The sequence below is a fragment of the Falco peregrinus genome, chromosome 1 (genome assembly GCF_023634155.1).
Source record: "Falco peregrinus isolate bFalPer1 chromosome 1, bFalPer1.pri, whole genome shotgun sequence".
Lineage (NCBI taxonomy): Eukaryota > Metazoa > Chordata > Aves > Falconiformes > Falconidae > Falco > Falco peregrinus.
This window is the reverse complement of record NC_073721.1, coordinates 106,303,378-106,327,311: the sequence shown is the minus strand read 5'-3', so window position 1 is coordinate 106,327,311 and position 23,934 is coordinate 106,303,378.

Below are 23,934 nucleotides of genomic sequence, written 5' to 3'. Positions count from 1 at the left end.
TGTGCAGCAGATGTGTGTCACCATCCCTGTCTGGAGCAGCGCTCACTCCTAGGGCCAGAGCAGCCAGACTGGCCCCAGGGGAGAGAGGCAGTTGGAGGGGCAGAGCTGGTGGCATCACTGTGGAGTGTTCATGGGGTGGGTGGGATGCAGGCACCCTCCCCACTGCCTGCAGGACTGGCACGCAGGTGACCCAGAGCTGGGCCACTGCCTTTTTTGCCACGGCAAAGGCAGGTGCTGTCTGGGGTGGGTTTGCAAGTGTGCTCCTAATGCATGGAACAGGGCTCAGCAGAGATTTCCTTCCTTATCTGTGCAATACCCTGTGCCACGATCCCAATACATTAGTTAATTTTTAAGAAACACTCTGGGGTGTGTGTCTGTGCAGCACAGCTGATACGCTGGGCCATTATGGTAATAGTTTCAGCTGGAGGCTTTTCCAAGAAAGAGAGAAAGGAAAATGCTTTTCGGTATATACACTTTAAATGCAAGCTGCAACTTCAGACCAGCACTCTGGGGTCCCCTCTGCTGAAACGTGTATTTAAAAAGCCATCCAACACTGGACGCTCTCCGAAAATGTATTCACTGAGGAGAGTGCCTCATTTAAGTACCAGCTGGAGACCAAATTCCTGTGTACAGGTAAACCAAGCTCAGACACTACTGTTTTATAATGCAACTACATTAGGCACAGGTGATTTTTTTCCCTTTTTTTCTGCCTCCCCCTGCCCCCCTGCCCCCAAAATGGGCAGCCTGACATGCTCTCTCTTCCTACTAATATGAAAAGCAAAGAAATTGAGCTTTTTCTTCACTTGCAGGGGTGTTAAAGTCACACTTTTCCCAACATTACTCTGGTATGAACCTACCAAATAGCCTTAGCAGTGAGTCATAGCCCTGGTCTTGCCAAAACCAGGCAGGTATCTGTTCAGTCACTGTGGATCAGTATTCTTTCATCTATGCTTTAGCTAATACACTTCTGAAAATTAGCAAAGTTTCTTTCAAATTCTAACTGAAAACAAACCATTATTAAAATAACTTATTATTAATAAATGTGGTTAAATCATCTGTGCAGTAGGTAAAACAGGTTAACTTGGTCTTCCCATGAGCCTGATGGATAGCTTTATTTCACCGTGATGTTACTTAGCTAAATATTGTGTTCATGATGAATCATTTAACAAGTTAAGTGACTTGGGCTGTTTTGATTAAAACCCTTGCATTACTTTATCTTCTTAATAATTTGCACCTTGGTTCCATTAAGCAATTATATAAGTATATGTGTATATGAATACTGACTTCACCCTATAACTATAATAATTTTTAAAGTTCCAGGTCCTAAAAATAAATTGCAATGCAAGTATGAATACAAATTCTACAAAAAATCACTGAGCATTGCACATGTCTAAAAAAAAAATCAAGCCCTCACAAAAAGAAAGCCCTGCCACATGAGTTGGTGAACCTCAGATACGAATGCAAATGAAGTTTCATTACCTGATTGTGCAAAGCTACGCTCTGTGGAAGGCCATAACCAAGAAACATTTTGCCGGTTACTGAGGCTTCTGGAAGGCAAACAATGTTCTGCATGGCTTGCTGCAGGAGGCTAGGAAGCGTGAACAGAGTTGGGGCGGCAGGCAGCGCAGGGACCGGGGCGGAACAGGAGCTGCTGTGTTGGTGCTCACACCGCTGCTGACGTGGCCACGAGCAGGGCCCTGCCACGGAACTTGTTCTGTATCCAGGCTTGGCTAATGGCTCACACCACAGGGACTTTCTGAGCTGGTCATGGACCACACCGGTGGACTTTAGAGCCTGAGGTGCAGGGGTCCTGTGCAGTGGGCACCATTGCTCTTGACAGTGGCCACGGTGCAGTGCAGACACTGCTTCAACACGGATAACATGTTCTTGCAAAACCAGGATCATGCACCAGACCTCTATACTCCTTAGCACAGCAAGTACATCGCTTCTGGGACACCATCCTGCCCTGGACCTGGTAGCATGGGGCTGATGCCTTGCAAGAGGAAGGGCTTACTGGGGAGCACATCCTCCAGAAGGATCAGCCTCACCCAAAACTGCTTCCAGACACAGGCAGGGCTTCCGACACCCTCCAAGTTCACTCCCAGCTACTAAGGAAAGGCATGTGGAGACCAAGACCAGACTGCTCACAGGTGAGCCAAACCAGCTAACTATACATATACTAACTCAGCAATTACCAACCACAGAGGCCTTCTATAAAACTGGGTGCAGCTGCCTTCCCCCCCCGCCCCCCGCTTTTCTATCGGTTTTTCAGGTCTTCATTGTGTTCCTGTGTAAGGTACATCAGGAGATAGTAATGAGGCTTGCTTGTTCCAAAACGATGCCTTATGCTTCTCAAGAAATGGTCAAGTGCCTGCTCGCTCTTAGGCTGTCTAGAAAGCTGATTTCTGAGGCTGGGGAGGGCTTGGCTCCTGGGAGGGATCAGGGCATTCATGGAACAAACTCTGGTGAATTGCCAGGCTACAAGCTCAGCATATATGAAAACAAATAAATAATCTAATCTCTGCAAGCAAGGCTTCTTCTGTATGTGCAGATGGGGAATGTATGTGGGCTAGAAGGGAGGTCTTAATGAAATTTTCTGTGGTGTCTACTGTCAGTGTCCAGAAGAGATAGTGCCTTCTAGAAATGATCTCTAAGTCAATTAGTGCATCTTCTTCTGATACAGAGAAGTGTTTCTTCCAGTGTTTTCTAAGCACAATACATTTGCACTTGCTGACACAAGAAGGGGATTGTCAAGGGCTTGTTCTTTGCCAGTGCCAAACTTCTGTCCTACAGGCTTGAACGTCCTCAGCTCTGTTCTAGTATTTCACTATTTCTACTGCTTTTTGGCTGAATTCTTGACTTTGGGAGACCCATTGGCTCTCCTTGCTCCAGGAAAGGCCAGTGTGATGGTCCTGGGCTGGTTGTTCCTGTGTTGCTTCTGTGCTGGTCCCGTGCCAGTGCTCCTGATGCCAGCGCAGCAGCCCTGTGCTCGGGGACCAGCTCAGCACCGCCCTTGACCACCCTTGGGTTCTTCCAGGGCAGCCAGCTTGCTCCTGTGCTGCTTGTCGGGCAAGGAGATGTGACCTGTTCCTTGGCAAAGGCGTGGGGCAGCCACCTTCACAACAACAAAACTTCCACAGGAGTTTTCTGGCTCCTGTCCTGATGGTTTCCAGCTCTTCCAGGATTGTTGATCCTGGTAATTAGCCATGGTGGTTAGAGCTTAAGCCTCCTCAAAGGAAACCGTCTCCTCTGAAACAAAGCTGAGCTGCTGAGCCAGGAAACAGAGGTCTCAGACATAGCTCCTGCTTCTTTAGGGAATGCTGCATGCCTCCTGCTGTCTTTGCAAGCGCTGGGTGCTGAGAGGGCCCGCTGCTGCATGGGGGCTGTGGTGCTGAGTACTGAAACACACATGGTGAGGGATGGTTTCTGTCACAGCATCACAGGCAGAACTAGGGATGCTGGAGTAAACTTCATCCCACCTTTGCAGTGGTGACAGATGTGCTGTGTTCTTAGTACTCAGCTTAAGAGCTGTGCATTCACATGCCGGGCTGGGGAGGGGTCCTCTGGTGCTGAGTGCAAGTGTGTCATGGGAAGCTTGGAGGGCTGAAGTGCCCGTGCTGTTGTCAGCTGCAGATCTGTGGGTCACCCTGAAAGCTGAACTGCTGCTCCCCGGTCCGAGTGACAAAAGTTGTGAGGAAAAGAAGGGGACGCTGCCCCATTTCCCAGGTCCCAGCCCTGGTGAAACTGACCTTTCCCTCATTCACAGGCTGCAGTTTTACATATGAGGCTAGTAACCCCTGCAGCGGAGATAATACTCTCCCACCTACATAAGCAGGCACAATAGGCTCCAAACCTGCAGTTTAACTAGATCATCGTCTCAAACTAAACAAAAAAAAAAAAAAAAAAAAAAAATAAATCTCTTCTCCATTTGAAGACACCAGGTGCTGATCAAATGATACTGGCCCACTTCAGAGGATTTGTTTGATCCTTTTCTAAGTGGTTTAGTCTCCTTTACACTGAATATACAAAATCTTTTCTTATATCCAATTAAGATTTCTTCTAGGTATGAGTAACACTTCACTCTCTGTTCAAAGGATCTCCTCTCTCTGCTGCAGGAGAGCTCAGTGCACAGAGCGAGCTGGCACTCAAAGGCTTGAGGAAAGTGGGAAGTGCCTCGCTTGTTTTTCTGGTCAATTTGTCAATTGAACAGAGCATTTCACAGAGGCGCAAACGAAAAATAATTGGCTACACTACACTTTTCTGCATAAGTACCTGGGAATCACAGTGCTGGAGAGAAGCTGGGTCTGTTGGGGTGATGTTGCTGGTGAACAGCAGCAGGTGGCCCCAGGGCAAGACCCTTGCCACCCTGGGGAGACCAGTGTGGTTTGTGTTCCAGCTGTCAAACTGAGTGCAAGGAGCATGGGGAATTGCCTTGGCAGGACCACCCATGTTGCCCTGTCCCCTCACCTTCTGCATGGGGTGACCACTGCCACACCATCCCTGCAGGGCTGTTGCATTTGGGTGCAACCACATGGGGTTGGTCTCATCTCCCTGATGGCAGTGGATCATCTTGTGATGGGGGAAATGGATGTGCTAAAATGGTAAAAGGACACTTGTCAGAGAGGTATTTTTCTGTGAGCCATTCCCTGATGTCTGAGTGACATAAAACCTGTCTACACTTTTATAAACTCTGCTGCTGCAGACTCTGTGCAGTGGGAGCAATGAGCTGCCTCCTTTTGCATCTTCAGTTGTTTCTGCTTGCATGGCCAGTCAATTATATTTTAGCAATGCCTTTGAAGGCATTTTGTTTGCACAGGCGTCACTGAAGATTAAGTTTAGCATATGAAGTTTATTATTTGGAGTCTAGATCATGCTTCTCCTATCCCCAGGAAGAAACTTGGCTCAATTGTCAGGCCTTGGAGAGGTTTGCAGAGCTGACAGCGAGAAATATAAACATCTTTTAACAGCTCTTTTAATCTAGCACAAATAAAGTCTCACAAAAGCCAGTCAGCAAAAGCTAAAACCTGAAAAACTCAGACTAGATGTAAGACACAGGTCTTGATGGCTGACTGTGATTAACCAGAACTGCAGCTCACCCTGGGGTATAGTAGGCACTCTATCACTTGAAGTCTTTACATCAGAACTAGATGTCTCTCTGAACAGCTGAGATTGGTTTATAGAAGACGAAACTCTGAGGCTGAGGGGACTTTGCTCCTCAGCCCCATCAGGGGATGTTTCCCCTGGGATCCTGGTGAGCAGTGATCGCTCTCAGCGCACTGTCTATACAATAGACAGGAGATGGCTTTTTTTTAGTGGGGTTATGAGCTGTTGTGACTCAAATGTTGGCAGAGGAATTCGTATCTTGACTTTTTATTGTTTCCCCCTTTCCTTGGGTTTAGTGATCAATAACATTATTATTGACAATCTCTTTGAAAGATGGCTGAAATGCACAGTAGGACAAACCAGTCATTCATTACTCATTCATGATTGGCAAACTTTCTTGTATGATAAATTAGGCTAGTGGATTAATTGCAGATGCAGTTTATCTGGTAGCAGGTGAGAGATCCCAGAGATGAATCCCCAGCCCTTCAGAAAATGGGGGGTTCTCACGTGAAGAGTGGTGATACTATGCAGTCAGTCCTTCTTTCTCAGGAGGTGTCACTCCCCAGTAATTTCAACACTCTTGGCCTAATGAAGCTCCTATTTTCCTCTTTGTAAACATCTTTAGCCCTGCCTTTAATATCTCAGCCTAGTGTAGTTATTTCTGTGTCTTCACAGCAGCCTTCTGACGTGTCTGATAGTTTTGCACATTAAAAAACTACTTCTACTTTTGGTTATGCATGGTCACAGTTTGTATTAAGTTTCTGTTTATTAAAATTATTTCATAAAGTGCTGTTGAACAAGGTCAGGTATTTGAAAGGATTAGTTAATACATAGTCTTTCAAGTCAATATAAGCTAATATGTCACATTGTTTTCTGTCTGACATACTTAGATGGTGAGCAGTTTGGGGTAATGGTCTTTTTCTGAGCACAGTTAGTACTGGGTACAATGTTTTTCTCAATGTAGCTGAAGAATCTAGCCACTATCGTGTATGTTGGTAATGGTGTCAATGAAAGGTAATCCCTGAAGTAAGTAAAAATTGAATATTTACTCCTAAATCAATCTGTGAGATATATATGAAGTTTTATATGAATGAGTATACCCTTAGGAATAAAATGTCAAGGCTGGAACTTCTACATAGAGTAAGTTCAAAGGTCCTTAACCCTTCTAACAGTGATTTGCTGCTGTTAAGCCTGGTCAGGCACTTACAGTTATACTAACTTCTATTGCTGAGGAGTCTCTGCTGCAGAGCTGAGTTTGCAGAGGGAGTTGGGTACTAAATATTCCTAATAGCAACCAGCCAAAGCAGACACCAGTGATGTCAGTGAAGCAGCAGTTTGTTGGTAATGAATTGCAAGCTCTTCAGCAGTCAACAAAGGAAACCAACAACCGTCCTGGCGAGCGTGGGGAGAGCTGGACCGGCAGTGGCGTGCTGTGCTGGGGGCTCTGCAGGCACAATGGTAGGTGATTTCAGAGGTACAGAGGATGAAAGCCTGCGTGGTTTGCTCTGTGCCCTGCGCTCCCTGTGCTGTGTTGTGCAGTGGGCTGAGTCGCTGTTCCCCCATCCCTGTGGCTGTGGGGTTCAGAAGGTGCAAGGTACATTGCAGTCAGATTTTGGGAATGGTCCATCCCATCCCTGATGTCAGGCAGGGACATGGCATCAGAAGCATGATGTAGGTCACAGCAAGCCACCAGCTCTTGCAGTTGTAGACCCTCAGCACCAGCCATTGACCAAACAGCTGGCAATGTGTACTGAAATAAATCAATTTTGTCACAGAGCAGCTGCTGAGAGTCCATTTCCCAGACTCTCTGTCCCACTATCAAGGGTCTTAGATCTGCTGAGGCCAGAAGCCTTAAAGCCGGGGCTTTAGTAAAGCTCCTGCCCTGCTAGAGGAAGCAGCATTTGTGCCTTCATTGGCTAGGGTGCCCTGTACCACAAGACTTCTCTAGAATAATGAGGTCACCACTATTTCTTCCTACCATGGTAGCAGTTTGTCCAGGAGATGCGGTTCTCCCATTGCATTACACTGATCCCAACAGCGAAGTGGATCTTCCTTTGGAAGAAGTCAGAGCATGACTTCAGTTGATGTCATCACAGAACAGCAGCCTTGGTGGAGGCTTGTGCAGACCATCGCTTCCCCTGACACTGTTGTATGTTTTTTCCTCATTTTGCAGTCTGATGGTCCCTTAGGGAAGCTCTCCAGGCAGCTCCTGTCAAGTAGTGCCCAGGACTGCTGTAGTACCTGCTCCAAAATATCTTACCAAGTGGTGGGAGCAGGCTGTAATGCAAATGTTTGCATGCGGTACTGAAATGTCCTCTGGGCTTTGATTTTTCTCATTCTTCAGTGTTTCTTTATGTAGGGGAGCTGTAGAAATCAGTACCTTGAGATCCTCACCGTGCTGTAAGGTGGCGACGGCTTTCCCATTTCTCAGTAGAAGTTACGCCAGCTGAGCCTCATGCAAGGCTGGGTGGGTGGCTGGAAATCACAGCAGGTCAGACAACACCAGTCTTGCCAGCACTGAAGGGTTTCAACTCTGCTGGACACTGTGCTGTGCAAGCAAGGAGCTTTGTCTTTCGCTGTATTGCAGAAGAAAAAGAACAAGGTCTGTGAAACTTAAGAGCTGACTCTTTCTCCAAATGCATCTTTTCCTGTTAGAGCTTTTGGGCCAATATTGCACTCCCCAAAGGTATCGATTTGGACTGTTTCAAGTTTTAACTAATGTTTTGTGGAGATGAATTCACATTTGTCAAGACTGCTGTTGGTGCAATTGCTCTCAGATATTACCTTCTCAGTGGTGTAGAGGTTAAGTGTACATTAACAACCACTTTACTTTTGCACTTGCTCCAGAGGCTTACGTCTGTAGGTGTTCTTAGAACAGACTTTTTTGCAGTGTGACCTTTTCAGCAGTGAAATTACAGATGCAGCAGACCTCTCATCAGACTCGCTTTTAAGACTTATTCTTTTCACTTATAAAATAATCCAAGTAAGTCTTCACTTACTGTCTTAAATGAAATATTTGCAAGGAGCCCTCCCAATTCCCTGTGGATTGCATGCTGTCAACCTGATAGATCTGCACTTGTCATCAATATCAGATCCTGTTGTGTTCCTGTTTGGACCTGAAGATGTCCTTGGCTTGCCCTTCATGAGGCAGCCACGGCTGCTGTGTGTCATGACAGCCATCACGACCAAAGCTCACAGGTGCTGAGGGCTGCTGAGCCTTGCAGAGAGCTTACCTTTATTGTCTGTTTTATTGGTGGTACCTCACAATACAGTTGCATCTTGTGGGGTTTTTCCCCCTGTAGTAAATTCATCATGTAACAGCAATTTCTCATTGCTTTAGGGATTCAAATCTACTTTATCTTGTGATTGTTTTTGCACTGGGTTTTGTACATCTAAGAAGTCTCCATCTGACATGTTTTCTTTAGAAAGCCAGAGATGATGCTCTTAGAATGTCTTTCATCTTGCCTTTCTAAATTTTTTTGGCCTTTTTCCTCTTTAATCCATGAAATGGGGCATTGGTCCACAAGCCCTATATGGCTTTGGGACAGCTGATCTTGCTGAATTTCAACCACCTCAGCAAGGGCTGCGCCGTCAGCGGCTGCTGAAGCAGCGGTGTGTCTCAACAAAACCACCACCACCTTTTTCTTGCCACTGGTATCATTAGCTAATTGTACTGCTTCGTCTCCCCATTTAGCCTGGGCCCTGCTGAGGTCCCCAAGGAATCATCCTTCCCCAGGCAGCCAGGCAATTTCAGCCTTTCCCCCTGCCCTGTGGTGGTGCTCGGTCGGAGTCCAGCAGGCTGCAATCCCGGGTTTGTTACCCCGAGCCCCCAGCAGCTCAGACTGTCCATCCCTGGCACCACTGCCTGACCCCTTCCTCCCAAGGGCCCTCATCTGTAACCCCGTGCCTTGTGTGGGTTTTACCGGGCATTTTTACCATTCTTAGGGATTTGGAAGCAGGTTTATATGACTTGCAAGTGTGCAAGAAATATATTTATTGGCCAATAAAGAAAAGAGATGGCTGGCGGTGAGGTGGCCGAGGCTATTAGCGTTAAAGGGTTAAAGGGCAGAGGGTAGTGATGTGCTGATGGCTGCAGTTCGTATTTCTGCCGGTCTGGGGGCCAGGTAGGCATCTGTGGCTGGGCATTACTATCTGCACAACTGGGCACATCTGCTCGGCTCCTCCACGCTGCAGTGTTACAGCTTTTCACACTTGTGTCCCTCATTTGATACTATTCATGACTTGGGAATTTCACTTCTTTGTTTTTGCTTTTACCTTCACAGCATAATCTAACCTGCTCTCCCTTGGACAGCCCAGCGGTGGTTTTGCAGTGAAGGCTGGCCAAGGTGACACAGCTGTACCTCTGGAAATAGGATGAGGGACTGTGCATTTCCCAGATGTGCAGAAAAATGCACTTGCGTTTGGTCTATGTTACTGCTGGGTTCTGGTTTAGGTCTGCAAAAACATACAGGGCATCACTACACATGCAAGCGGCTGTCCTAGTAGGGTTCATGTGATTTCTGCCAAAGAAAGCAAGAAGATCCCTTAGTGATCTCCTAAGCCATTAAAAGGGGTATAAATTGTCCTACCTTCTCAGCTGATATGCTCTGCTCATGACATTTTTTCCTGTCAGCTGGTTTTTAGCAGCCATACGGTCTCCTCCTCTTACAGTCCCTTTGATGAAAACTGCTCACAGCACAAAGCCCACGGTGCTGCGTGGAGAACATGACTGCGCCAGCCTGGCCCAGCAGTTAGGCATGTGTTTAATGGAGAAGTCAGAGCTATGAAAGCTGCACGGCTGCCAGCCACCAGAGCGCCTGAAATGATGATGCCATAATATGGACAAGTATGTGGCTTACCTCTTGCTAGGTCAGTGTTTTCTGTCTTTTATCATAGAGAGCATCAAGGGCTGACGGACTGTCTTAGACCGGCAGTTACCACCTTCCTCTGGAGGCAGGAGATGGCTTTTGCAGTATGTGGGTAGCACGTGGGAGGCAAGCAGGATGGCATGGATGCCATCAGCTGCCCCAGGAGACCCCGCAGGGAGACCCTGGTGCTGCCTGGGAGGTGGGCGCTGGGTGGGAGCTCCCTGCCCCGCAGGGTCCCTTCCAGAGGCTCCTTCCAGAGACCGTGTGCCCAGGTGCCCTCTGCTCCTGTGTCCCTGTAATGCTGCGCTGGGACCTGTTCTTTCTCTGTTATCCTTTTGCTGCAGCTTTGGAAATGATTAACACTTCTTTTGAAGCAGAGGCTTCTCGAAGCATTTACCATCTGCTATCACTTACCACATTAATCATAGTCCAAGGGACAAACTAGTTTTGACTTGAGGTTTCCTGAGTAACTGGATTTCTCCATTTCAGATGCTATTATTGATAAGTCTGAAGTTTTGCAAGATAACTTATGTTCATGTCATTGCTTGAATAGAAGAAAACAAAAATAATCCAAACCCCTCAAAATCTGGAAACAAAACTTAGACTGTTCTGATTTTGCACTGAGGCTTGGAAAAAACATGATGTCTACATTTCTGTCACAATTTAAACTTTCATGACCCAAAAAACATACCTCTGGCAATTTTTTAATATTGATAGGCAAATTGTGATTCATCAACATCAAACTGTTTAATTCATTAGCCAACAACTTCTATGAAATGTGGGAATACATTTAAAAGAGAATGAGATGAGACCAAGTATTAATTATGCAGTCATTGCACAAATTTATAATTTTATGTCACAATGAGCTTCCTATGTATTAACACTTTGGAACCTGTGTCCTGCCCTTATGTTTGAACTCCTTTGAATGGATACACTGTATTTTTAAATCAAAAAATGGTAGGCAGAACTAAGTATGAAAGGCTGGCACAATAAAGCCATGGTTCTGGTGAAGTTTTTCAGTGTGCTGCTTTCTATATGTGTGTGTGATTATGAATCGTCACTAATAGTTTTGTGCTGTATAATGCTTTTACTGCCATTTGTAATGTTTGCCTTGACCATATGAACATATTAATAATATTAATTAATTTTTATTTTGTGTCTCTATCCTTGCTGAAATGCTACTATATGAAAGTAAAATGAAGGAACGCTCGCTGCTGTGGGATGTGGAGAGAGGGTGAGAGGTACCAGCTTAGACGGCTGAGGTACTCTAGGTAGGAAACATGCAATTCCTGCATGCTCTTAGCTCTCAGCTCCTGTGTAGGTGTTACTCTAGTTCAACACCTTTGAAAGGGGCCACTCGGGGTGAATGTCCTGGATGTTCCCAGGACCCGTGCACAAGCAGTGGACATTGCAGAGCTGTGCAGCCTGTGCTCTGTTTCTGCCAGCAGCACGTGGGCTCTAGCTCGTGTTTGTCTGGTGCTCCTCTGCACAGGTGCCCTGGTTTCAGCTGGGATAGGGTTAATTTTCTTCTTAGTAGCTGGTGCAGTGCTGTGTTTTGGATTTAGTATGAGAATAATGTTGATAACACAGTGGTGTTTTAGTTGTTAAGTTGTGGTTGCCCTAAATCAAAGACTTTTAATTTTCTGATGCAATACCAGTGAGGAGGTGCACAAGAAGCTGGGAGGGAGCAGGGCCAGGACAACTGACCTGAACTAGCCAAAGGGATATTCCATACCATAGAATGTCATGCCCAGTATATAAATTGGGGGGAGCTGGCCAGGGGCTGCTGAGCACTGCCTGGGGACAGGCTGGGCATCAGTCAACAGGGGGTGCACAATGGTATTGTGCATCACTTGCTGTTTTGGGTTGGTTTTGTTTTTTTTTTCCTTTGGGGATTTATTCCTCCCTCTCTCTCCCCCTGCTTTTATTAAAATTGTTGTTGTTATTATTATTAAATTAAATTAATTATATTTTTATTATTAAATTGTTCTTATCTCAACCCACAAGCTTTACTTTTTCCCAATCCTCTTCCCCATCCTGCTGCAGGGGGGGGGAGTGAGTGAGTGGCTGCCTGGTGCTCAGTTACCAGCTGAGGTTAAACCACAGCAGGGCTGGTGGGCACGTTGTTGCACAAGGGAAGTCTTCAGCAGTCACAATGGCAAAGAAACCGCAGCAGCCATAGTCCTTGAACCCCTCTCCTTGCCCACAGGTGAATGCCAGCCAAAGAAACCCCATGTTGTTCTTCCCTTCCTCTATGCAAGGCTGCAGCAGACCCCCAGGGATGCAGGCTCTTTCAGGGGGGAGCATTCACGGGCATGGCAGTGAATGGGAAGAACCACATATTTTTCCGCAGGCCCCTGTTGCTTCCAAGGGACAGTTCTCAGGCGAGAGGAGCACCCTGCAGCCTGAATGTGCAGGGGGATTATCCAGACAGGGAGGAGCCCACAGACCTGCTGTCTGTGACGCTGAAGCAAAGCCCTGTCTTCCTGGGAAGAGCCAGATACTGCAAAGTACCTCGGAGTGGTGGGGAAACGCTCTCTCCCCAAGACAGAAACTGTAGTTTCATCTTTGCCATATTACTGATGTTTAGTGTTTAATTGCTCTGCAATGTGGCAATCTCCATGACAAAGCATGAAAAAAACCCTAGATTTGTCCTGCAGATATTAAAGCTGTTGGATGATCTCAAAGGCAGAGCTTGAGCTGAAAGCCAGAATGAGCCATCTGAGAGCTTGAGTTAAGGCAGCTGTTTCCTGCAGTGCAACATGCACAGAGTTAAGTCTGGAGGACTCTGGCACAGAAGCTTTTGTGAGAGCAAAACACTCCATAAGGCTGGAAGGATGTACTGGGACCAGAGACCCTCACACTGCCCCTGAGAGGTCTGAAAAGACAGCTGAGCCCCAAAAGGCACACAAATCTCTCACTTTGCACTGCCCCCATTAAAAAGCTGCAAAGGGTGGCTGCCAGACTGGGAGAAACATAAGCTCAGTAGTTTTAAGACCAAAGATCTCAGATCCCATCCTGCCTTGCCTATTACATACCAGTTTAGGTGAGATTTAAATTGGAGCCAAACATTGCACACATTTGGCTGGAGCAATTTCTTCAGGAATGTTTTCCTAAATTAAGGATGATAGTGATATAATGCTCCTACTTCTTGGCTGTTGCCTACTACTGGCTGAGTTTTCATCTACTAAGAACCATGTTTCTAAAAACTCACAATCTGCTTTTACAGCTGCTTCACATGGTATGTGAAAACCCTTTTTAACAACATTGTGTTCATGAGCTTTGCTGTTTCCATGGTATAGTTGATTTTGCATGTTAAATTATTGTGTTTCTACTCCTTGGCAGAGGTGCAATTTTATTAAACAGCTTCTTTATTTTCCTCAGATAATCTTTTCACTGAGTTTTAAATTTTTTAATCTATAGTGCAAGGATTAAAAGAGATCTTTTCCCTCTGAATACTTGAGGATGCAGGCAGGGCTGCCCTGAGGGTGTCTCCAACCCCTAGAATATTCTGGTTTCACTTGCTGTTTTGCATACTTCTGTGTGGTTTCTTGTCCTAGTTAAACCACAACCATTCTACAAACACTTCTTTAAAATTAATTCTTCAAGTGTTTCCAGTAAAGAGATCAAAACATTTACAGATGCCGATGCAGAAAATCTAGTAATTTGTATTTAAATTCATGAAGACTCCTCACTTTCTTCATCAAAGGTGTTGATTTGTTGAGTTTTGGTCATTTAACTATCCTGATAAAGATGTAGTGGTAAAACCTAGCTGGCTCTAACAAGAATGTATATCTTTAACTGTAAAACAGTGAGAGCCACAGTCTGCATTTTTTTATTCATTTAGCTATTCCAAAATATATAGGCTTATTTTCAATAAATTTCAGAACATTTTTGTCAGTGCATGTCTTACCAGAAACTAGTACTATGGGTGTTATTTCAGCATGTTATGAAAAGCACATACAAAGCATCTTTCCGATGGCTATTTCTTCATCATCCCACCCACCACACAGACCTCTGCTTCATTAATCATTACTTGCCCTTGTCACTCATGTGACTTACAATAACTAGCACTGCCTGCTGAAAAATAAGCTGCACGTTTGTGTTTCAGCAGGTTGGGGAGTATGTTGAACCTGAACATGCCCCTTTGCTGCTCGGCCCCAGCTGGGCTGCCATGCTCTAACAGTGCAGAGGTGTGAATATTCATAGAACCACAGCATCACAGAACAGTCTGGGTTGGAAGGGACCTTAAATACCATCTTGTTCCCACCCCTGCCATGGGCAGAGCCCCCTCCCCCCAGCCCAGGCTGCTCCCAGCCCCGTCCAGCCTGGCCTTGGGCACTGCCAGGGATGGGGCACCCACAGCTGCTCTGGGCAGCCTGGGCCAGCGCCTCGCCGCCCTCACGGGGAACAATTCCCTCCTCATATGACTCTTGTGTGCTCTGTTGGGTGTGCTGCAGGAGCCTGCTCAGGCAGGTGAGGCTGGCTGGGGGCTCAGAGGGCTATTGAGGGATGACTGGTTTTGTCCACTGTGTTCCATGGGTAAGAGCTGCTGGAGGTGAGGTTGATGCACCAGGCACCATGACCCTGCAGTGCTGGTCCTTGTGCAGCAGTCCGCAACAGGGCGACATCATCCCCCCACCCCCCCACCCCCAAAAGTGCCCTGCCCTTCATTGAGAACTGTGCTTTGTGGGGTCCCCGTCAGGGAAAGGTGCTGGCCTCCATGGTCTCAGCAAAGAGGTGGGAGAGCAGAGAGCTTGGTCTCAGTGCTGCAGCATCTGCTGTAAAGCTGCTGGGGAGGCGAATTGCTGCCTGCTCAGCAAGACTCCCTGTGTGAACAGGATAGCAAGATGTCCATCTTGGCATGAATGGGTGATGCCCAGATGCATGTCTGCTCTGGCAGATGTGTGAGCTCTGTAACGTCACCTGCTTTTAACCAGATGAGTGCCTGGAAAGCCTTTGCAGGAGCCTGGGACCAGCGCCACAGCACTGGTGGCTGCTCTCCTTGGGGACAGCAGAGCTGGGATCACTCTGCCCAGCCCAGAGGCCCACAGCCGGACCTTCTGCCCTGCTAGAGCCTTGGCTTGAGGAGCTCTCAGGGTTTGCTGGGGACATAGGACACCAACGATGGCCCTGCACTCCCCTGCAGGCCCACCCTGGTAAGAAGAGGGTGAGGAAAGGAGCACGAGGCATTGGGGGGAGCAAGAGCAGGACCAGGGGTGACCTTTCTCGATTCAGCAGCACAGGGCATGGGGCACTTACCTTCTTCATCCCAGACCACGGTTCATGGTATGGGATTAATGCTTTCTGATTAACCCGAATGTATGTCGGGAAGAGAGGGGGTTTTAAAAACTGAATTATTTTTGTGGATGGGGCAAATTATTATGAATACAATTAGAAATTCCCTAGGAAATGGGTTCAGCGCTGTGAGTACCGATATGAAAAATCTATACTTCTCATAAGGTGTGACTGTGTTCCCTACAAGTGAGGTTTGTTCATGAGTTCACCAGGTTGGGGAGTGACATCTGTCTGTGTCAAGCCCCAGAAACACATGGTCTGAAAGGCAATTGGATGCATATACAAGATGTTTTTATCATACTGAGGAGAACCATGAGAGTGGCCCAAAGAAATGGAGCGATGGCAGAGGAAGACCCACGTGACAGATGCCTCTGGCTCCTGCCCCCAGGCCAGCGGCTGCAGCCTGGCAAGGCTTTTGCTGTGACAACCCAGGCAGAGAAATCATAATATTTTTTTTTCTTGGAACAGATAAAACCAAATCAGTTTGTGTCTGTAGCTTGCTGTCAGGGAGGAAACTGCCTGGTATTTAGCTTGTAACTCTTTAGACTATGTGTAGATGTTTCATACAATTTTAGATATCCTGGTAATTGGCAGTGATTCATACCAGCTCTGCTGCTTGGCTGCCTCCCCATCAAAAGAGTTCCCCTGCAGCCACAGTTTCTATCCCTCCACCCCAACGTTACATCAGCACATGCCCACCATAAGCCCGCCATTGGTTACACAGTGGTGCAGTGCTGCTCAGCCGGGCTGCTTTGCACTGCTCATCATCTGGCCCATGGTGCTTTGGCAGTTGTCACCTTCCTGCCCCACCAGACCAACCTGGGAATGGTTGTGAGACGTGCGTGGGGTGTGCAGGGAAACAGACAGCTCTGTCATTCCTATAGCAGAGATAAATGGGACAAGAACAATTTGAGATAAGAACAATTTAATAATTGAAATAATAATAATAATGATGAAAAGGAGGGAGAAGGGGAGAGGAATAAAATCCAAAGGGAAGGGAAAAAAAACCCCACCAAGTGATGCATAATACAATTGCTTACCACCCACTGACCGATGTCACTCCCACAGTGGGATACCCTGGGACCAGAGGTGGAAAGGACAGATAAGTTCAGAACTGAATCCACTTTTCCTGATGTGGTGGGCAGAGGAACCCATTAATCTGCTGGCCTGTGCAGGATGCTTTGAGGTGTGAGTGGGGAATTTTGCCTGGAGGATGGCCCTCTTCTACTCCCCTCTGTCCTCAGCCGGGAGAAGAACTGCTTGCTGAGTGTGTGCTTGGGTCTGTTCCATGAGTTAAACTTGGTGAAACTGTATGTTGCTGGGGTTATAGAAAAAGACTCAAAATTTGAGATGAAGGACCATGCACACTCCTGCACTCCCGGCAGGGTCAGAACAGCCAGATGTGTCTGGCAGCATCCTCCATAGGAGGGCAGAGAGGGAAATGGGTGGATACAGAGACAGCACTAAGAATGCTCTTCTAGAGCTCAGACAAAAAAGACTGAGCTGGCCTTCAGGCTGATCACAGTTTCTGGACAACATTTAGAAGATGGAGCTGAGGAACGAGACACACAAATGATGGAAAGAGCTCATTAAGTGAATAAAATCTTTTGGTGTTCAGACACAGCTAGACAGGAGCAGGGAAGAGGCAAAGGTTGTGTCTTTCTGTTAATAGGTACAATTAAGCATACCTGACCTTAGGTCAGAGCTGTACTTGCTTCTCCTGTGCCCTTTTGCACTGTTTGGTTTTTTTTTTTGGTTTTCTCTAGGTTTTGGCTTTTTTGATTTTTTTTGGAGGGTGGGTTTTTTTTTTTTTCTTTTCTTTGGTTGCTTTTTAACAGCTGTTTGTGGAGCCAGAGGTCTCCACAGGGCAGGCAGAATGCAAGACCAGTTCTTTGACTGCCGGTCTGTCAGTATGAAGTGAGGCTCTTTCCCCACTCCAGCAGCTGAGCTGTGAGGTTAGCGCCATGATCACCTTTGATGTAAGCTAGCAGGAGTCGCTAGATGAGAAGGTGGCTCACCAGGGACAGGCTTGCATGTTCCCTCAGTTTACAAATTAATTGCACTGATTGCAAAGAGCAGAAAGGCTCCTGCTGTTTACTGGTGTCTTGGGGTCGTAAGTGGGGAGATGAAGACCTGGATGAAGGCATGGGGGGCGGGGTACCCCTGCATGCAGAGCTGGGGGGCTGCAAGGCTGAAGTAGTCTCTGCCACACCTCTGTGCAGATTCATACTTCATGTCAGCCCTGTGCTGCTGCCTGACCTCCACTGTGCTCAACCCCTGCTGTTGATTAAATTGTGAAAGAGAAATACAGAAATACTAGATGGGCAGGCTGTGAAATTTGCAGACACTGCACTGGACACACAAGGAAGCGGTAAGTCTCCGCTGTTCTGCAGCGCATGGCCTTTGCATAACGTGCGAAAGCTGGGGGGATTTCCTCGGTGAAAACATGACGTGATAGGAATAGTGAACTGGCTCCCTGGGGTCCAAGATCTGCAGACGTTGTTGGTATGATGGCTGAGCCTGCTTCTCCCGTTTCACAATGTATAAATTGTTTAAGTAAAACAGCATCTCAATTCAGAAAAGTTTGATCTAAAATTATAATAAATTAAGCAATAGATTTTTTGACTTGTACAAATGCACACAAAAGCAAAAAATGCAACCCTTCATGCCTATTGTGTGTTGATGGGAAGGGAACAGAAATTATGCTTTCATTAGGTGATAGCAGAAGACAGCTGCTATAAGTGCTATAAAATTAAATAACATGGGAGAAGAAGACCAGCTTTGCAAGGGTACTCTGGCTATGGGGAAACAGGTTCCTTTGAATCCATTTTCTCTCTAGAAGATCCAAAATTCTGTATCTAAACCCATGTCTTATTCCAGCTGTTACCTGTATAAAACCTAACCATTAGTTTCTATTTTTAGTGATGTCAGGATGCTCATCTTAGAGGGGAGGTGGAGGCAGTCTGACAGCTCCTGCTGAGCAAGGATCTCACAGCAGTTCAAGTGTTTGGGTTTCCCACAGACAGCCAGACCTTCACCTTCCTCCAAAGGAAATGTTTCTCCACTCACCTTATACGGGGAGGAGGACTTAAACTTGCTCAGAGCTGTTGTGTGAGACTTCATTCTCCATCTTAGTGTGACAGGACTGGATTTCTCTTGACATGAAAGTAGTCAGTCTGGGTTTACAAAGCAGGAGTGAGAAGTGGTTCAAGACTATTATTTGTTTCTGCTTTAAATGAGGAAAAGTTGCCTGTGGCAACAAGACCTTCAATCAGTTTTGTCTGGTGTAAAGTGCTGGAGCACTTCTCATGTAAAGAGCCTCCTAAATGCACGACTTGAGAACTTGTTTGCATCCCCATCCCTTGTGTCCTAGCCCAAAACCAGAGAGGTGCGCTGAATGCAAGATTTTTGAATCTGGATTTTTGAAGTTGGTGCAGTGGCTCTGTGTCATGGCATATTTAGGAGACCCAACTTCTAAGCAGTGATCCCTGGCAGGATGCCGCAGACAGTTTCTCTTCCCGGCAGTAACTATAAAAGTCTGAATTTCTGGTGCTCTGCAGTACAACATCGACTACATCACTGGTAGTGGTATTAAATATTCCTTTGAGAATTTAATATTCTTCTATGTTTGCTGGCATCAGTCTCTGGGTGCTCCATTGCTGTTCAGATGACAGTAAGGTGTGCTGTCAACAGCTGCTGAACTGTGCCTTGTAGGTGAAAAAAAAAATGAAGGCTCAGAAGAAGACAATGACAGAATTTATTCTGCAGGTGGGTGAATGCAATTTTGCAAGGAGGCGTTTGTTTTTAGGGTGAGATGTAGGTGTGACTTTTTGGTGTTCAATTGCTTTTACGTGTATGCAGTCTGCTCGTGTTCTGTTAAGGCAAATGAGAGGCAGGATGTGAAAGACAAACCGGGGAGAAATGGGCTGTTGTGTTCTCCAAAACTGTGTGAGCCAGAAAGCTGGGAGCAGCGGAAGGGCCAGGGCATTACACGACAGGTTAACTTCCCAAACAAAGGCTTGAATTGTTTTGTTTCTGTTTTGGAAAGCAACAGCATGACCAAGAGAGACACTGAAACTCTGCTCCGAGCCAAGAAAATGTTTACAAATCCACCTGCAACAACCAAATCAATAAATCTATACATTCTGCTCTGACTTATCAGAGTCACAAGAGCCACAAACAGTTGTTGGAGGTGTTTGTGGACAGGCTGGGGTTGTTATTGGGTTTTTTTGTTTGTTTGTTTATTTGTTTCTTCTTTTTTCTCTCTCTGAATTTTATTTCACTATATGAGGAAGTTGTTTATTTAAGAAGAAAACCACACAAAGCTGTATTTGGTGAAAGCAGAAGGTGTCTACAGAATTGCTTTTGTGAGAGTTAAGGTGTTGACATAACTTGGGAAATAACAGGAATCGTGAGGCATGCAGTAAGTGGGGTTGCATTTGAGATAGCAGTGGAGAGATATGGACAACAGCTTATTTGTGATGTTGCCATCACTTCGAGTATCGTGGGGCCGGACTGCCCAAAGGCTGGTCTGTGCTGCTGTGGTACAGGGTTGTATGTGTACAGACATCTCTTGCAGCACTGCAGAGCATGGCTGGAGGCATCAGGAGATGGATGGGTAGGAGCTGGAGAGATGCCGATGGCTGTGGGGACTGGAACTGTGCCACTGCCCCGAGGTGAGCATGGCAGGCACAGTGCATTGGAGGGGGTGGGCACCTTGCTGGGTCTCCTCCAAGTCCTTAGCAGACACTCTGTGCCAGGAGGTGTCTAGAATTTCGTATAACTCCTTTCTTCCTCTTTCATGTATTTCAGCCTGAACTGAGACCCAGATCCTCCCAACATTTGTGGGTTCCTGCACTGTTAACTGTTCTAACTTTTCAGCTGACTTTGGCCAGAGTCATTGCTGCAGCAGCTCAGCACAGCCCTGGAATGCCTCTGGACACCCAGGCAGCTGGATTTGCAGCTGTGGGGTACTACTGCACCAGCACAGGGCACCAACTCCAAGAAAGCACCAGTGCTTCTGCCTCCACATGTCCAAAACCTCAGAAAGGTTGCCTCATCAGATGTTTTCCTGGCAAACAACACTATTCCCACTTGCTGATCACAATTGGCTGTGCTTTGGCAGCAGGCCAAACCCATCCATGCACTCCTCAAAGACACTGGGCCCTACTCTCACCATGCCTGGCACTGAGGCCATCCTCAAACACCTCCTCAGTCACTGGTCAGGATGTGTATTGCCTTCCTTCGCTTGTTTGCTGGCTAACAACTTCACTCATGGTGCTCTTGCTCCCCTTCCTCAGCCTGGCTTTCCTCTGGACAAGGTACATTTATTTCCCTTTATAACAACGGGGTGAGCCGTGGCAAGGCCGCTGGTACATCACCAACCAGCTCCTGTACCAGAAAGTGCACCTGTCTGAGGCAGTTTCTGTGCTGGCAAAGAGAAGATGCCACAGGAGCTACCAGGGCATAATTAAATTATAAATGACAAAAGCTGAATTTACAAAGACAATGCTCCAGGGCAACCAGTGAGCTAACACTGGCCCTATGCTGCAAAGGTAAATGAGGGATAACTGGGCACTCCGGTTCGGATAAGTGACTAATTATAGTTTCTAGATTTAATTATCAACAGTAAACTCTTAAATACCCACTGCAGACAAGTGAACCTCTGTGCCTTCCTTGTGTTTGATGTGCTAAGCATAAATATTCAGCTCAGTCTCTCAAGAAAACATGAGGTTTTACACAAGAACAACTATCCCAGATGAGCAGGATTTATAGCTCCAAAATGGTCTGGTTTCATAATTTGCAAAAGCTTTAACCTTTCAAGCATTTCCAAACCCATTTTAGCATGCAGGGAGTAGTGATGCAGAGACATTAACATTAAAACTTTGTGTGTCTCCAGTGAATATTCTTACAACAAGAAGGCTAACATATCCTTTCTCTTATTTCATTTTCTAATATTTCAATGCTGCTTGCTTCCATGAAAGAAAAAAGAAAAAGAATATATTCTTACAAAATTAACAAATATTACAAAACTTTGGATAGGAATTAAGATGAATAATTTAACGTATAGATATCAGTGCATGACAATTCTACGCTTCATTTGCCAGCTCGCCAGCTTATGGTGGAAACTTGAGGCAGATTTGCTGAAGCAGTTTACATTTCCTTGAAGGTCGTTTAAATGAATTTTCAGATATCCTTTCAGTTTTCAGGTGATCCAATCAATGACTGAAAACAAACAAACAGACAAACAAATGGAAGTAAAGTGGACTGAATAAATCATATGGCAGCCCTTGGTAACCCGAGGTCATGTGCAGCAGCTCTGCAAGAGCATTGATCAGACATTTATCTTGGATCCCATCCTTAGAAGCTGAAGGCAGCCCAAACGTTGAGCTACCCCCTAGAGTGCTCCATGTCAGTGAAACCTGGAGTTGTGAGGCTTCTGTGGCCACCTCTGCCAAAGGAACATGGAACAGGATTGCCTCCACCTTGGCTGTCATTCCTCTTTATAGACCATTGCAAAGGGTGCACAGAACCTGTCTCCAGCCTGCCTGACTTGCACTTTTACAGGGCAGCCAGCCTTGAGACTCAGCTGTCTGGCGAAGCGGCGAGGTTTGCTGATGGATGCCTCTTCCAGGCACCGGTTCCTGTGTGGGAGGGTGGCAGGGCAGGAGGAGAAGTGGTAGAGCCAAGGTAATCACAATTCTGGCAAAAGAAGGAGACTAAAATGGATGGGTGGGCTGACATTGAAAATCCTTTCATTTGCACAGATGGGGTTCCCCATTTTCTTCCCCTGCAGTGAGCTGAGGACCTGTATGTACCTTGCCTGAAAGCAGAAGTTGGGACCTTGTTAAGTGACTCTGGCTCCTGTTGTTAATTGAAGTGGTCCTTGTACAGAATTCCTGTTACATGAAGCCTAGAAAACCAGGTTAGGAAAACATCTCTGTGAATATGTAAACAATTATAATGTCTGCCTTTAATAAAGAGGCAACTCCAAAACTCCTACCTACTATCCTGATGTGGAAATCCTGCTGTCTGCCTGTAGCTTGTTTGCAGCTCTGAAGGCTAAGCACTAATATTAGAGCATAGGGATTATGCTTGTAACAGGCTGCTCAGCTGTTAACTGCGTTGCTTTTTTTAAAAAACAATCCATGTTCAGATTTGGGAAAGGAAGTCTGGTATGAAAACTTCTAGATCACATGCATGTGCTGCACTTGGGAACAATCTATATCTGTCATCATCACCCTGATGGGATCAATTGTACCAGCAAGTATTGACAGCCGCGGGCAGGACAATGGATCCAGAATCGTACAGATGTATCTTGATGTTGTCAGCTCACCTGCAGGCTTTTCAGCAGTGTTGTGCTTCCTGTAGCCTCTTTTGACAACTGAAGTGCTCCAGCAATGAAAAAGCAATGGCAAAGGGCAGACCTTGCTGCTGAGGTTTCCAGTCACACACAAGGCAGGCGGGAGTGATCTCTGCAAGCATCTGGTTTGGGGAGACAGCTGAGGTCAGGCACTGCTTCACCACATGCCTGAGGACAACCTTGTATTTCCCACTGGAGTATCTTCAGAAATACTTCTTAAGTACTTCCCTTTGCCTAGATCTGGACAGTCCTGGGCATCTGGCTCACTCTGCAGTGCAAGAAGACTACTGAGTTGAGAAGCGGTTTGAGATTTGCACCATGTAGTCCCCAGAATCCTGCTGGCACCAGGGAGCAGGGTGCTGGCTTGTGACCCCACTCGCTTCTACACTGGCTCATCCTGATGGGATTTACCAGCTGGCAAATCCTGCTCGTGAAACCTTTTGGGGGAGGGGTATATAATCTGATTAGAAGATGTCAACAACATTTTGTAATGGATTGTTGAACATGTGTCAGAGGGTGAAAAAACAGACACCAGCATTACTCCTCTCCGCATTGCCCAGCTGTGTGGCTGAAGCAGAGAACTGTTTGTTGTTGTTGGCATGAGGAGGTGATTTCTCAGCAACTCAACACTCTGCAGCAGTTGTCTTGCTTTAGGAACAAAAGATGGCAAATGCGAGCAACACTACACCTGTAGGCTGCCGCTCCTTCCAGCTTCAGGAAGAGTCTTACCATGGCACTGTGATTTGTATGTCTGAGCTCACTCAAGGGATGTGGTGAGAGTAAAGTCTAACCAAACAACCAACCTGCAGTACTCAGCTGAGGAACTCTACAGACTTCCCGTCGCAGATCTGGCTGCAAAAACTGCTCATCACCTCACAGTAGCCTGGTAATGCCAGAGCTGTTTCATAATTTAAAATATCACAGAGACAGCCTTTCCCTTGCACTGTTCTTCAGTTATCACCTTCCATGCAGCAACCTGTGACACATTTAGAGATAGTAATAAAAGACAGTAAGTTTTATCACCCTATCAAGGGTGAATTTGTCATCCTTCCTCTTCAGAGCTAGAACAAAGTTTACAGGATTGCTGTTCCACAAAAGGGCCTTTGGGAACAATTGTGCTTTGGTTGTGCATAAATTAAAGTGTTACAGAACACTATTAATAGTTTTGACGATGACTCCAATCAGAGGTTTGCCTCAAATATCAGCATAAAGACAACAGTGGTACTCTATCAACCTAGCTTTGGCTGAAAGTGTGCCAACCAGAACTGTGCATTGAAATTACAGCAACAACACTGTAAAAAA